We start from the raw sequence: 15,425 nt of genomic DNA on the forward strand, positions 1-15,425 counted from the left end.
TAGTGAAAAGGGTGAGGCTGAGAGCGGAGTGGAGTGGAGTAGTGAAAATGGTGAGGCTGAGAGTGGAGTGGAGTGTAGTAGTGAAAATGCTGAGGCTGAGAGTGGAGTGGAGTGAAGTAGTGAAAAGGGTGAGGCCGAGAGTGGAGTGGAGTGCAGTGAAGTGGAGCAGTGAAAATGGTGAGGCTGAGAGTGGAGTGGAGTAGTGAAAATGGTGAGGCCGAGAGCGGAGTGGAGTGGAGTAGTGAAAAGGGTGAGGCCGAGAGTGGAGTGGAGTGGAGTAGTGAAAAGGGTGAGGCTGAGAGTGGAGTGGAGTGGAGTGGAGCAGTGAAAATGCTGAGTCTGAGAATGGAGTGAAGTGGAGTAGTGAAAAGGGTGAGGCCGAGAGTGGAGTGGAGTGGAGTAGTGAAAAGGGTGAGGCCGAGAGCGGAGTGGAGTGGAGTAGTGAAAATGGTGAGGCCGAGAGCGGAGTGGAGTGGAGTAGTGAAAAGGGTGAGGCCGAGAGTGGAGTGGAGTGGAGTAGTGAAAAGGGTGAGGCTGAGAGTGGAGTGGAGTGGAGTGGAGCAGTGAAAATGCTGAGTCTGAGAATGGAGTGAAGTGGAGTAGTGAAAAGGGTGAGGCCGAGAGTGGAGTGGAGTGGAGTAGTGAAAAGGGTGAGGCCGAGAGCGGAGTGGAGTGGAGTAGTGAAAATGGTGAGGCCGAGAGCGGAGTGGAGTGGAGTAGTGAAAAGGGTGAGGCCGAGAGTGGAGTGGAGTGGAGTAGTGAAAAGGGTGAGGCTGAGAGTGGAGTGGAGTGGAGTGGAGTAGTGAAACGGGTGAGGCCGAGAGTGGAGTGGAGTGGAGTAGTGAAAATGGTGAGGCTGAGAGTGGAGTGGAGTGGAGTAGTGAAAATTGTGAGGCTGAGAGCCGAGTGGAGTGTAGTAGTGAAAAGGGTGAGGCCGAGAGCGGAGTGGAGTGGAGTAGTGAAAAGGGTGAGGCTGAGAGCGGAGTGGAGTGGAGTAGTGAAAAGGGTGAGGCCGAGAGCGGAGTGGAGTGGAGTAGTGAAAAGGGAGGGGCTGAGAGCGTAGAGGAGTGAAGTCGTGAAAAGGGTGAGGCCGAGAGTGGAGTGGAGTGGAGTAGTGAAAATGGTGAGGCTGAGAGTGGAGTGGAGTGGAGCAGTGAAAATTGTGAGACTGAGAGTGGAGTGGAGTGAAGTAGTGAAAAGGGTGAGGCCGAGAGTGGAGTGGAGTGGAGTGAAGTGGAGTAGTGAAAATAGTGAGGCAGAGAGTGGAGTGGAGTGGAGTAGTGAAAATGGTGAGGACGAGAGCGGAGAGGAGTGGAGTAGTGAAAATGGTGAGGCCGAGAGCGGAGTGGAGTGGAGTAGTGAAAAGGGTGAGGCCGAGAGTGGAGTAGTGATAAGGGTGGGGCTGAGAGTGGAGTGGAGTGGAGTAGTGAAAATGGTGAGGCTGAGAGTGGAGTGGAGTGGAGCAGTGAAAATTGTGAGGCTGAGAGTGGAGTGGAGTGAAGTAGTGAAAATGGTGAGGCCGAGAGTGGAGTGGAGTGAAGTGGAGTCGTGAAAATGGTGAGGCTGAGAGTGGAGTGGAGTGGAGGAGTGAAAATGGTGAGGACGAGAGCAGAGAGCAGTGGAGTAGTGAAAATGGTGAGGCCGAGAGCGGAGTGGAGTGGAGTAGTGAAAAGGGTGAGGCCGAGAGTGGAGTGGAGTGGAGTAGTGAAAAGGGTGAGGCTGAGAGTGGAGAGGAGTGGAGTGGAGTGGAGTAGTGAAAATGCTGAGTCTGTGAATGGAGTGAAGTGGAGTAGTGAAAAGGGTGAGGCCGAGAGTGGAGTGGAGTAGTGAAAAGGGTGAGGCCGAGAGTGGAGTGGAGAAGTGAAAATGGTGAGGCCGAGAGTGGAGTGGAGTGGAGTAGTGAAAAGGGTGAGGCTGAGAGCAGAGTGGAGTGGAGTTGTGAAAAGGGTGAGGCTGAGAGCAGAGTGGAGTGGAGTAGTGAAAAGGGTGAGGCTGAGAGCGGAGTGGAGTGTAGTAGTGAAAAGGGTGAGGCCGAGAGAGAAGTGGAGTGGAGTAGTAAAAATCGTGAGGCTGAGAGTGGAGTGGAGTGGAGTGGAGTGGAGTGGTGAAAAGGGTGAGGCCGAGAGCGGAGTGAGTGGAGTAGTGAAAAGGGAGGGGCTGAGAGCGTAGTGGAGTGAAGTAGTGAAAAGGGTGAGGCCAAGAGTGGAGTGGAGTGGAGTAGTGAAAATGGTGAGGCTGAGAGTGGAGTGGAGTGGAGTAGTGAAAATGGTGAGGCTGAGAGTGGAGTGGAGTGGAGTAGTGAAAATGGTGAGGCCGAGAGCGGAGTGGAGTGGAGTAGTGAAAAGGGTGAGGCCGAGAGCGGAGTGGAGTGGAGTAGTGAAAAGGGTGAGGCCGAGAGCGGAGTGGAGTAGAGTAGTGAAAATGGTGAGGCCGAGAGCGGAGTGGAGTGGAGTAGTGAAAAGGGTGAGGCCGAGAGCGGAGTGGAGTAGAGTAGTGAAATGGGTGAGGCTGAGAGTGGAGTGGAGTGGAGTGGAGTAGTGAAAAGGGTGAGGTTGAGAGTGGAGTGGAGTGGAGTAGTGAAAAGGGTGAGGTTGAGAGTGGAGTGGAGTGGAGTAGTAAAAAGGGTGAGGATGAGAGTGGAGTGGAGTGGAGTAGAGTAGAGGGTGAGGCTGAGAGTGGAGTGGAGTGGAGTAGTGAAAAGGGTGAGGTTGAGAGTGGAGTGGAGTGGAGTAGTAAAAAGGGTGAGGATGAGAGTGGAGTGGAGTGGAGTAGAGTAGAGGGTGAGGCTGAGAGTGGAGTGGAGTGGAGTAGTAAAAAGGGTGAGGATGAGAGTGGAGTGGAGTGGAGTAGAGTAGAGGGTGAGGCTGAGAGTGGAGTGGAGTGGAGTAGTGAAAAGGGTGAGGTTGAGAGTGGAGTGGAGTGGAGTCGTGAAAAGGGTGAGGTTGAGAGTGGAGTGGAGTGGAGTAGTAAAAAGGGTGAGGATGAGAGTGGAGTGGAGTGGAGTGGAGTAGTGAAAAGGGTGAGGTTGAGAGTGGAGTGGAGTGGAGTAGTGAAAAGGGTGAGGTTGAGAGTGGAGTGGAGTGGAGTAGTAAAAAGGGTGAGGATGAGAGTGGAGTGGAGTGGAGTAGAGTAGAGGGTGAGGCTGAGAGTGGAGTGGAGTGGAGTAGTGAAAAGGGTGAGGCTGAGAGTGGAGTGGAGTGGAGTGAAGTAGTGAAAAGGGTGAGGCTGAGAGTGGAGTGGAGTGGAGTGAAGTAGTGAAAAGGGTGAGGCTGAGAGTGGAGTGGAGTGGAGTAGTGAAAAGGGTGAGGCTGAGAGCGGAGTGGAGTGGAGTGAAGTAGTGAAAAGGGCGAGGCTGAGAGCGGAGTGGAGTGGAGTGGAGTAGTGAAAAGGGCGAGGCTGAGAGTGGAGTGGAGTGGAGTAGTGAAAAGGGTGAGGCTGAGAGCGGAGTGGAGTGTAGTAGTGAAAAGGGTGAGGCCGAGAGTGGAGTGGAGTGAAGTAGTGAAAAGGGCGAGGCTGAGAGCGGAGTGGAGTGGAGTGGAGTAGTGAAAAGGGCGAGGCTGAGAGTGGAGTGGAGTGGAGTAGTGAAAAGGGCGAGGCTGAGAGTGGAGTGGAGTGGAGTAGTGAAAAGGGTGAGGCTGAGAGCGGAGTGGAGTGGAGTGAAGTAGTGAAAAGGGCGAGGCTGAGAGCGGAGTGGAGTGGAGTGGAGTAGTGAAAAGGGCGAGGCTGATAGTGGAGTGGAGTGGAGTAGTGAAAAGGGCGAGGCTGAGAGTGGAGTGGAGTGAAGTGGAGTGGAGTAGTGAAAAGGGCGAGGCTGAGAGCGGAGTGGAGTGGAGTGGAGTAGTGAAAAGGGCGAGGCTGAGAGCGGAGTGGAGTGGAGTAGTGAAAAGGGCGAGGCTGAGAGCGGAGTGGAGTGAAGTGGAGTGGAGTAGTGAAAAGGGCGAGGCTGAGAGCGGAGTGGAGTGGAGTAGTGAAAAGGGCGAGGCTGAGAGCGGAGTGGAGTGGAGTAGTGAAAAGGGCGAGGCTGAGAGTGGAGTGGAGTGAAGTGGAGTGGAGTAGTGAAAAGGGTGAGGCTGAGAGCGGAGTGGAGTGAAGTAGTGAAAAGGGCGAGGCTGAGAGTGGAGTGGAGTGAAGTGGAGTGGAGTAGTGAAAAGGGCGAGGCTGAGAGTGGAGTGGAGTGAAGTGGAGTGGAGTAGTGAAAAGGGCGAGGCTGAGAGCGGAGTGGAGTGAAGTAGTGAAAAGGGCGAGGCTGAGAGTGGAGTGGAGTGAAGTGGAGTAGTGAAAAGGGCGAGGCTGAGAGTGGAGTGGAGTGAAGTGGAGTGGAGTAGTGAAAAGGGCGAGGCTGAGAGCGGAGTGGAGTGAAGTAGTGAAAAGGGCGAGGCTGAGAGTGGAGTGGAGTGAAGTGGAGTGGAGTAGTGAAAAGGGCGAGGCTGAGAGTGGAGTGGAGTGAAGTGGAGTGGAGTAGTGAAAAGGGCGAGGCTGAGAGCGGAGTGGAGTGAAGTAGTGAAAAGGGCGAGGCTGAGAGTGGAGTGAAGTGGAGTAGTGAAAAGGGCGAGGCTGAGAGCAGAGTGAAAGCTATAACTTTAATCTAAATGATAAATAGCTCAGTCATAAGTTTGTAATCAGGCAGTTTGATTAAATACTTCAGCACTAATTTTGCATAATTTATACACTATATTGTATAACATTTTTTTACTAAATGTTTAAGCAATTAATCAGATCTAAGTGGATACATTTCAGGATAATTCTATGAAATTGTAACTTTCAAGTTTTCAGAATTCTCATTAAATTATTATTTGACATGTCTCGATATTCTGGCTGAAAGTTTACGGCCCCCAATGGAACGGGGGAGTGGGGGACATTGCGGGGGTGTAAAATGGAGTGGGTGGCTGTCGGCTTTAACTAACGGCCACTGAAGGGTCTCCACCCACTGCCGCAGGGCTTTCTCCGTCTGGCTGGCGGGCAGCTGTGCCCTCAGAAAATCCACCTGATAAAAGTCGGCAGCCTTCTGGCAGGCTGGGGTGGTTTGCCCTCCTGTTCGGACACCCTGTGCCCCCTGGAGGGTCTCCCCCCCCAAAGCCCCAACAGCTTGCAACGTACAACATGCCCCCCACCCCTCTAACTGACATCCATTGCCTTACCAGGACGCGTCTGATTGCCCCCGGTGAGGCCCCAAACACTTACCACTTTCCAGGACTGTCACTCAGCTTCATTCTGTTGGCTGGGTGCAGTCCCAGCTGTGGCACTGCTCCCAGTTGTGCTGCTGGGTCTCAGAGCTACTGGCGGAGATGGTCATTGCCTGGCACTTGTGTGGCGAGAATGTTACTTGCAACCTATCAGCCCAAGCCTGGATATTGTCCAGATCTTGCTGTATATCTACACAGACTGTTTCAGTATCTGAGGAGTCACGAATGGTGCTGAACATTGTGCAATCATCAGCGAACATCCCCACTTCTGACCTTATGATTGAAGGAAGGTCATTGATGAAGCAGCTGAAGATGGTTGGGCCTAGGACACTACACTGAGGAACGCCTACAGTGATGTCCTGGAGCTCAGATGATTGACCTGCAACCACAACCATTTTCCTTTGCGCTAGGTATGTCTCCAACCAGCGGAGAGTTTTCCCCCTGATTCCCATTGACCTCAGTTTTGCTAGGGCTCCTTGATGCCATACTCGGTCAAATGCTGCCTTGATGTCAAGGGCAGTCACTCTCACCTCACTTAGTAGCATGGATAGAGGATTGTTTGCTAACAGAAAACAGAGAGTAAGGATAAATGGGTCATTTTCAGGTTGGCAAGCCGTAACTAGTGGCGTGTCACAGGGATCAGTGCTGAGACCTCAACTATTTACAATATCAATGACTTGGATGAAGGAACACAATGTCTGCCTGCCTTGCTGATGACACAAAGCTAGGTCAGAGAGAAAGTTGTGAAGGGATCCAAAGGCGTGGAATTTTATACTGGCGGTGGGGATCTCCATGTCAGGGGAAACCAGCGCTGAAATCCATTCATCGCCTCTTCTGCAGAAGACTTGGCGAATCACGTGCCAATCAGGCACTTAAATAGGCAGAGGCGGGTCTTCCATAGGATTTAGGACCCTGTTGCCAGAAATCCCGTCCCTGTAGTGCTACCAGCCAATCAGAGACCGGCAGCTGCAGTGATGGGGGGGACACCAAGGAGGGGCACTGGTACCAGGCTCAAGGTAGATCAGAGCGGGAGGGGTCTCATTGTGGGGAGGGAGTTCAGCAGCAAAGGCCCTCAGCAGGTACTCCCCCCTCCCCTTCCCGATGCTGGGTCCCCAGTTCAGGAACTGTGCCTTTGAATGAGGGACCCCCACCCCCACAACCCACCCGGGCCCGGGAAGCAGCCCACACAGTTGTCCGTGCCGTGCTTCCCGTGCAGCAACAGCCCACCGTATGGATAATTGCAGCCGCAGTGGGAAGAGGCCCTTAATTGGGGGTTAATTGGCCAGTTAAGAGCCACAATTGGCGGCCGTGTGGGAAAGCCGTTCACAGGCTTTTCCACTGCGGACTAAATTTTGGCAGAGTTGGGGTTTCCCACCCCCACCCCTCCGTCACTATCCCACCCAATGCTATCCTCTGCCCACCTCCAAATTCACCGGGAGAGCATAAAATGTTACCCACGGAGTCGGCAAAGGGATACAGATAGGTTCAGTGAGTGGGCAAAAATTTGGCAGATGAAATAGAATGTGAAAAAATGTGAACTTGTCCACTTTGACAGGAAGAATAAAAAAGCAGTATTTTATTTAAATGGAAAGAGGATGCAGAGCTCTGCGTTACTGAGAGATCTGGGTGTCCTGGTACATGATTCACAAGAAGTTAGTGTGTAGATACAACAAGCGATTCAGAAGGCAAATGAAATGTTGGTGTTTTGGCAAGGGGAATTGAGTATAAAGGTAGGGAAGTTTAGCTACAGTTGTACAGGGCCTTGATGAGAACACATTTCAAGTATTGTATATAGTTTTGGTCTCCTTACTTAAGAAAGGATATAATTGCATTGGAAGCAGTTTTGAGAACGTTCACTCGACTGATTGCCAGAATAAAGGGGTTATCTTATGAGGAGAGGTTGGACAGGTTGGACCTGTTTCCTTTCGAGTTTAGAAGAATCTTATACAAACATGGAAGACCCTGAGGGGACTTGACAGGGTGGATATTGAAAGGATGTTTCCCCTCAGCAGAGAGACTAGAACAGTTTAAAAATCGGGAATCTCACATCGAAGACAGAGATGAGGAGAATTTTTCTTTCTCTGAGGGTTTTTAGAGTGTGGAATTCTCTTCCCCAGAAAGTAGTGGAGGCTGGGTCATTGATTAGTTTTAAGGCTGAGTGAGATAGATTCTGGATTGACAAGGGAGTCAAAGGTTATCATGGACAGTCAGAAAAGTAGAGTTGAGGCCACAATCAGGGCGGCACAGTGGCGCAGTGGTTAGCACCGCAGCCTCACAGCTCCAGCGACCCGGGTTCAATTCTGGGTACTGCCTGTGCAGAGTTTGCAAGTTCTCCCTGTGACTGCGTGGGTTTTCTCCGGGTGCTCCGGTTTCCTCCCACAGCCAAAAGACTTGCAGGTTGATAGGTAAATTGGCCATTATAAATTGCCCCTAGTGTAGGTAGGTGGTAGGGGAATATAGGGACAGGTGAGGATGTGGTAGGAATATGGGATTAGTGTAGGATTAGTATAAATGGGTGGTTAATGGTCGGCACAGACTCGGTGGGCCAAAGGGCCTGTTTCAGTGCTGTATCTCTAAATCTAAAAATCTAAAATCAGATCAGCCATGATCTTATCAAATGACAGAGCAGGTTCAAGGGGTTGAATGGCCTACTCCTGCTCCTAATTTGTATGTTTATATGTATGTAGGTAGTGGTGCAGGTCTCATTAGTGAACAAGTAGAGGAGGGTGTGACTGTGAGTCACGCAGGTAAGGGGAACCCAGAGGCAGTGCTCGAGGAACTTCGGCCCCACCCTTATCCAACAGATACGAGGTTCTTGCTGCCTGCGTGGATGGGGGAAAAGTCTGCAAGGTGGATGAGCAAACTGACCATGGCACCATGGTACAGGAGGCCTTTCAAGTTGTGGAGTGAAAAGTAATGTGATAGTGGTGCGTGACTGTATAGAAGAAAGAACAAAGAACAGTACAGCACAGGAACAGGCCATTCGGCCCTCCAAGACTGCGCCGATCTTGATGCCTGCCTAAACTAAAACCTTCTGCACTTCCGGGGCCCATATCCCTCTATTCCCTTCCTATTCATGTATTTGTCAAGATGTCTCTTAAACGTCGCTATCGTATCTGCTTCCACCACCTCCCCTGGCAGCAAGTTCCAGGCACTCACCACCCTCTGTGTAAAGAACTTGCCTCGCACAACCCCTCTAAACTTAGCCCCTCGCACCTTAAACCTATGTCCCTTAGTAACTGGCTCTTCCACCCTGGGAAAAAGCTTCTGACTATCCACTCTGTCCATGCCGCTCATAACTTTGTAAACCTCTATCATGTCACCCCTCCACCTCCGTCGTTCCAGTGAAAACAATCCGAGTTTATCCAACCTCTCCTCATAGCTAATGCCCTCCAGACCAGGCAACATCCTGGTAAACCTCCTCTGTACCCTCGCCAAAGCCTCCACGTCCTTCTGGTAGTGTGGCGACCAGAATTGCACGCAATATTCTAAGTGTGGCCTAACTAAGGTTCTGTACAGCTGCAACATGACTTGCCAATTTTTATACTCTATGCCCCGACCGATGAAGGCAAGCATGCCGTATGCCTTCTTGACTACCTTATCCACCTGCGTTGCTACTTTCAGTGACCTGTGGACCTGTACGCCCAGATCTCTCTGCCTGTCAATACTCTTAAGGATTCTGCCATTTACTGTATACTTCCCACCTGCATTAGACCTTCCAAAATGCATTACCTCACATTTGTCCAAATTAAACTCCATCTGCCATTTCTCCGCCCAAGTCTCCAACCGATCTATATCCTGCTGTATCCTCTGACAATCCTCATCACTATCCGCACCTCCACCAACCTTTATGTCATCCGCAAACTTACCAATCAGTCCAGCTACATTTTCCTCCAAATCATTTATATATACTACAAACAGCAAAGGTTCCAGCACTGATCCCTGCGGAACATCACTAGTCACATCCCTCCATTCAGAAAAGCACCCTTCCACTGCTACCCTCTGTCTTCTATGACAGAGCCAGTTCTGTATCCACCTTGCCAGCTCACCTCTGATCCCTTGTGACTTCACCTTTTGTATCAGTCTGCCATGAGGGACCTTGTCAAAGGCTTTACTGAAGTCCATATAGATAACATCCACTGCCCTTCCTTCATCAATCATCTTTGTCACTTCCTCAAAGAACTCGATCAAATTAGTGAGACACGACCTCCCCTTCACAAAACCATGCTGCCTCTCGCTAATAAGTTTGTTTGTTTCCAAATGGGAGTAAATCCTGTCCTGAAGAATCCTCTCTAATAATTTCCCTACCACTGATGTCAGGCTCACCGGCCTATAATTTCCTGGATTATCCTTGCTACCCTTCTTAAACAAAGGGTACTATTCTCTCGTCAGGAGGATAGGTACCATTCTCTACAGCCACAACCCAGAGCTTGGAAGGTTGTGTTGCTCGCCCCATACCAGGATTAAAAACTTCTCTTCAGAGCTGGAGAACAATTTGGAGAGGGGAGAGGAGGATCCAATTGTCATCATTCATGTTCGGACCAACAGCATAAGGAAATCTAGGCAAGAGCTCCTGTTTGGAGAGTACCAGAAACTAGGAGCTAAACTGAAGATCAAGACATCAAGGCTTATAATTCGACATTATTATCTGAGCCACATGCAAATTGGTACAGCAATAACCAGATTAGGGATGTGAACACATGACTGAAGGAGTGGTGTGGGAAAGAAGGGTTCTATTTCCTGGAACACTGGCACCAGTACTGGGATAGGAAGGAACTGTACTGTTGGGAACCGGGCTGGGATCAGGGTCCTTGCTGAAAGGATAAATAGGGTTGGTCACAAAGCCTTTGAATTAGTAAATGGAGGGGAGGAGCTCAGGTAGAAAAGGAAATATAAATAATAGTTTGAAAACAAACTAAAGGGAAGGGAGTCGAGCAACAATTGGAAATTGTGATTTTGGCACAAGGGAAAACTAAAAGATGTAAAGTAATTAATACGGCAGAGATCTAAAGTGATTGGTAGAAAAATTAGAGGGGAGTTGAAGAAAAACTCTTTCACCCAGAGGGTGGTGGGGGTCTGGAACTCACTACCTGAAACAGTAGTTGAGGCCGAAACCCTCAACTCATTCAAGTGCCGTAAGCTGCAGGGCTACGGACAAAATGCTGGAAGGTAGGATTAGAATGGGTGGATCGTTTTTCAGCCGGCACAGACACGATGGGCCAAGTGGCCTCTTTCTGTGCCTTAAACTTTCTATGATGAAACCAGGAGAGAGAAATACCCAATGTATAAGTAAAGCACGAGAGCAGATGGACAGGTTCGGGTGTGTGGTCCAAATAAGAAAACTTTATACGAACACACAAAGTATTAGGAACAAACTGAATGAATTACAGGCACAGATTCAACTTGGAGGGATTGACGTGGGAGACGATACTGCAAAGGCTATGGGCCCTGACAATATTCCGGCAATAGTACTGAAAATTTGTGCTGTAGAACTTGCCGCACCCCAAGCCAAGTTGTTCCAGTATAGCTACAACACTGGCATCGACCCGGCAATGTGGAAAATTACCCAGGTATGTCCTATCCACAAAAAGCAGGACAAATCCAACCCGGCCAATTATTGCCCCATCAGCCTGCTCTCAAACATCAGTAAAGTGATGGAAGGTGGCGTTGACAGTGTTATCAAGCAACACTTGCTTAGCAATAACCTGCTCAGTGATGCTCAGTGACCACTCAGCTCCTGACCTCATTACAGCCTTGGTCCAAACATGGACAAAAGAGAGAAACTCAAGAGGTGAGGTGAGAGTGACTGCCCTTGACATCGAGGCAGCATTTGACAGAGTGTGGCATCATGAGGCCCTAGCAAAACTGGAGTCAATGGGATTCGGGGGAAAACTCTCCGCGAATTAGAGTCATACCTAGCACAAAGGAAGATGGTTGTGGTTGCTGGAGGTCAATCATCTGAGCTCCAGGACATCACTGCAGGAGTTCCTCAGGGTAGTGCCCGAGGCCCAACCATCTGCTGTTGCTTCATCAATGACCTTCCTTCAATCATCAGGTCAGAAGTGGGGATGTTAGCTAATGATTGCACAATGTTCAGCACAATTCGTGACTCTTCAGATACTGAAGCAACCCAAGTCCATATGCAGCAAGACCTGGACAACATCCAGACTTGGGCTGATAAGTGGCAAGTAACATTCACGCCACACAAATGCCAGGCAACGACCATTGTCATGGTCCTGTATTTTTTTTTTGTCCAGTGAATATGCGGTTTGCCTTTAAGGCTTGCAAAGGATCAGTACTGCTTTAAGAACCAGCAAACCTCAGGTGTTAGAGAAAATGCATTTTTGGTTGCCATTGCATACAACCATTTGGAGACTGCAATTCAAAGGGTGCATTGTCATTACCATGGACACAGCCACTTGGACTGAGCATCACGCGATACATTTGTTGCAGTTCAATTTTGAACGGGCTTTTTCGTTGAAGACAGTCTGTTCTAAGAGAACACAGACAGACATCTGGTGTTAGCACCTGAAATAAGAGCTCTCAGCCATTTAAACTGAAGGAAGAGATTTTAGTCTGTTTAATTATTATTATCTCTCAAAATTCTAAAGAGAAAAGTCAAGCCAAAATAGAGATCTCTGGTAATTTAAACTGAAGGAAGGGAAGTTAGACTATGACAATCTTATATCCCTCAAAAATTCTAAAGCCAAATTGATTAATTTAAGAAGTGTTTGCAAGTTGTTAATTGTTGAAATTCACTGAAGGAAGGAAAGCATCACTTACGCTGGAATTAGACTACGGACTGTTCTACTGTGGAAGAACCTTTTTTCCCCATTGGACGGCTGTGAGGACTTCAAGCAACATTGGACTGTAAATTTGCAAGGACTATAATTTTTTTTCTATTTTAAATGTTGATTATATCTCCATAGTGTTTAAGAATTTAGTTTTTTTAATTAAACAGTTAAATTGTTGATTTAAAGAGATGTGGTTTGGTTCGCCTCATTCGGGGGTTAATAGATGGTACAATTTGTCTGGGTCTTTCTTTAATTTGGAAAGTTTAAAATGATATGTTCGGCAATCTGTGGAGGGACGGGATTGAATTAACAGTGCGTTTCTCCCACCACAATCAGAATCGTATATTTTGATTGAGGGCTTTGACTGGAGCGGTCAGTCGTAACACCAGCTCCAACAAAAGAGAATCGAACCATCTCCCCTTGACATTCAATGACATTACCATCGCTGAATCCCCCACTATCAACATCCTAGGGGCTACCATTGACCAGAAATTGAACAGAAGTAGCCATATAAATGCTGTGGCTACAAGAGCAGGTCAGGGTCTTGGAATTCTGCAGTGAGTAACTCACCTTCTGTCTCCCCAAAGCCTGTCCACCATCTACAAGGCACGTCAGGAGTGTGATGGAATACTCTCCACTTGCCTGGATGGGTGCAGCTCGAACAACACTCAAGAAGCTCGACACCATCCAGGACAAAGCAGCCCGCTTGATTGATGATCCATCCACAAACATTCACTCCCTCCACCACCAATGCACAGTAGCAGCAGTGTGTACCATCTACAAGATGCACTGCAGCAACTCAGCAAAACACTTTCAATAGCACCTTCCAAACCCATGACCTCTACCAACTAGAAGGACAAGGGCAGCAAATGCATGGGAACACCACCACCTGCAAGTTCCCCTCCAAGTCACACACCATCCTGACTTAGAACTATATCGCCGTTCCTTCACTATCGCTGGGTCAAAATCCTGGAACTCCCTTCCTAACAGCACTGTAGGTGTACCTACCCCACATGGACTGCAGCGGTTCAAGAAGGCAGCTCACCACCACCTTCTCAAGGGCAAATAGGGATGGGCAATAAATGCTGGCCTGGCCAGTGACGCCCACATCCCATGAATGAATAAAAAAGAAATGCTTCCCCCAGGCAGGAGGGTGCTTTGCAAATTGAGGTAAGTTCCCTGTGGCCTTGGGGGTGCGGGGGGGGGGGGGGGTTGGTGGTGGGTAGTCTCTCCTTCGACGGCAATCTGTGGCCCCACAGAGGACCTCAACTGGCAAAACCTCCACCTCCATGAACCCCTCTCTCCATGGATTTCACAACCACCCTCCTCACCCCACCCTCGACGGAGCTTTCCAGACTGGCCCCAGCGACCCCGCCTCACTTACCTGAGGTCTGGGGTTCTAGCGCTGGGCCTAGGTCCAAGGCCTCTGCAGTGGGCACTGCTCCTGAGCTACCAGCCCCGTGATTGGCCAGCAGCACTTGGGGGACGGGATCCCTCTCTTTAAAGGGATGGGAGCACTGGAAACCTCACCTCTGGAGCAACAGGGAATCGCGCTGCTGGGGTGGGAACGCAAAAAGGCCAAGACGGGGTAAACCCTGCCTTTTCCGCCCAGCACTGGGAGCCCTGCCATTTCCACATGTTTCCCTGCCAAAGGGTGGGAGAAATTTGGAACTCTTTTCTGCAACGGCAATTGATGTGAGATGAATTGTAAATTTAAAACTGAGATTGATAAACATTTGTTAAGGGATATGGGGCAAAGGCGGGTACCTGGAGCTGTGTCACAGATCAGTCCTGATCTCACTGAATGGTAGAACAGGATCAAGGGGCTGAATGGCCTCCTCTTGTCCCTGTGTTCCTATCTTTCTCTGATACACTGCCCATCATACACTCGTAGGGCAGGTACAGCACAGGTTAGATATAGAATAAAGCAGCCTCTACACCAGGGTTGTCCAACATAGAGTCCGTGGGCCAGGATCCGGCCCACCAAAGGTTTCCATCCAGACTACAGATGTAAACTGTACCCAGGGCCGTTCCTCATCCTCCCCGGGGCTCTGTATCTGGAGATGGGAAATTTCTCTTTGTCTTCTTCTTGCAAACTTGCTTTTTAAAAAGCATTGTGCTCGTGGTTTCACAGCTGACAGCTGTGAAGGAGGAACAAGATTCCCAACTTTGGTAAGTTTTGGGGTTTTCTCACTTATTTTAAAAGCCCACCAGAAAACCGTGAATGTGTCCGAAGTTGGGAAACGAATTCTTGTTTCAGCAGCTGTCAGCTGTGAAACCGAGAGCACAATGTTTTTAAACAAACTGACCAATCATGAAGCTATTGTGCTGAGCGCTCCCTCTCCCTGTAACTGTGAGAGAGAGAGAGAAAGTGAGGAAACAAAAAGAGTGGGGTGGGGGGACGGAGGGACAGAGAGACGGAGGGGATGGAGAAAGAGAGGGGGACAGAAAGAGAGGAGGTAACAGAGAGAGGCGAGAAAGAAAGAGGGGAACATGGAGGGTGGGAACAGAGAGAGGGCGGAAACAGAGAGAGAGGGAGGAACCAACAGAGAGAGAGGGGGAGACAGAGAGAGAGCGATCACAGAGAGAAAGGGAGACAGAGGGACAGGGAGACGGTGGGGTGGGGGGGGGGGGGGGGGACACAGAGAGAGAGAGGGGCATAGAGAAAGAGAGGGGGAACACAGGGAGATAGAGAGAGAGAAAGAGAGATGAAGAGACAGATGGATATCTATCCAGAATACTCCACACGGTTACAAGTGTACAAGCAGACATTGACTACTTGTGCAAGCAACAAAATGCTAGGTATCGCACTAAATCATTGTGATTATGTTATTGGAGCAGTAACCCAGAGGCCTGAGCTAATGATCCAGAAGCATGAGTTCAAATCCCACTAAGACAGCTGAGGAAATAAAATAAATCTGGAATAAAAAGCTACTATCAGTAATAGTGACTATGAAACTACAGTACAGGTTAGATAGAGAGTAAATCTCCCTGTATACTGTCCCCATCAAACACTCCCAGGACAGGTACAGCACGGGGGTTAGATACAGAGTAAAGCTCCCTCTACACTGTCCCATCAAACACTCCCAGGACAGGTACAGCACGGGGGTTAGATACAGTGTAAAGCTCCCTCTGCACTGTCCCATCAAACACTCCCAGCACAGGTACAGTACGGGGGTTAGATACAGTGTAAAGCTCCCTCTACACTGTCCCATCAAACACTCCCAGGACAGGTACAGCACAGGGGTTAGATACAGAGTAAAGCTCCCTCTACACTGTCCCCAACAAACACTCCCAGGACAGGTACAGCACTGGGATTGGCTGGGCAATTTGGAGCATTTCCTGCCAGCAATCAGGGGGAGCGGCTGCACCTGTGCTGCAGCAACTGCAGAGTGGAGGCTGGAAACTGCAGCAACTGGAGAGAGAGACTGGAGAAAGGTGAATACAG

At 49.6% G+C, this 15,425-nt stretch overlaps 1 protein-coding gene and 1 long non-coding RNA gene across 6 annotated transcripts in view; one reads left to right on the forward strand and one right to left on the reverse strand.

The window, feature by feature from the left end:
* The window catches only part of LOC137367144 (uncharacterized), a 38,300-nt gene extending 26,236 nt beyond the window's left edge, over positions 1-12,064 (forward strand). The window contains exon 4 of the long non-coding RNA XR_010973685.1: positions 11,948-12,064. This is a non-coding gene — a long non-coding RNA (uncharacterized lncRNA). The remainder of the gene's footprint in view (positions 1-11,947) is intronic.
* LOC137367113 (disintegrin and metalloproteinase domain-containing protein 12-like) overlaps positions 1-15,425 on the reverse strand; it is a 544,479-nt gene that overhangs the window by 453,251 nt on the left and 75,803 nt on the right. The window lies entirely within an intron of this gene.

Source organism: Heterodontus francisci, chromosome 1 (assembly GCF_036365525.1).
Source record: "Heterodontus francisci isolate sHetFra1 chromosome 1, sHetFra1.hap1, whole genome shotgun sequence".
Classification (NCBI taxonomy): Eukaryota; Metazoa; Chordata; class Chondrichthyes; order Heterodontiformes; family Heterodontidae; genus Heterodontus; species Heterodontus francisci.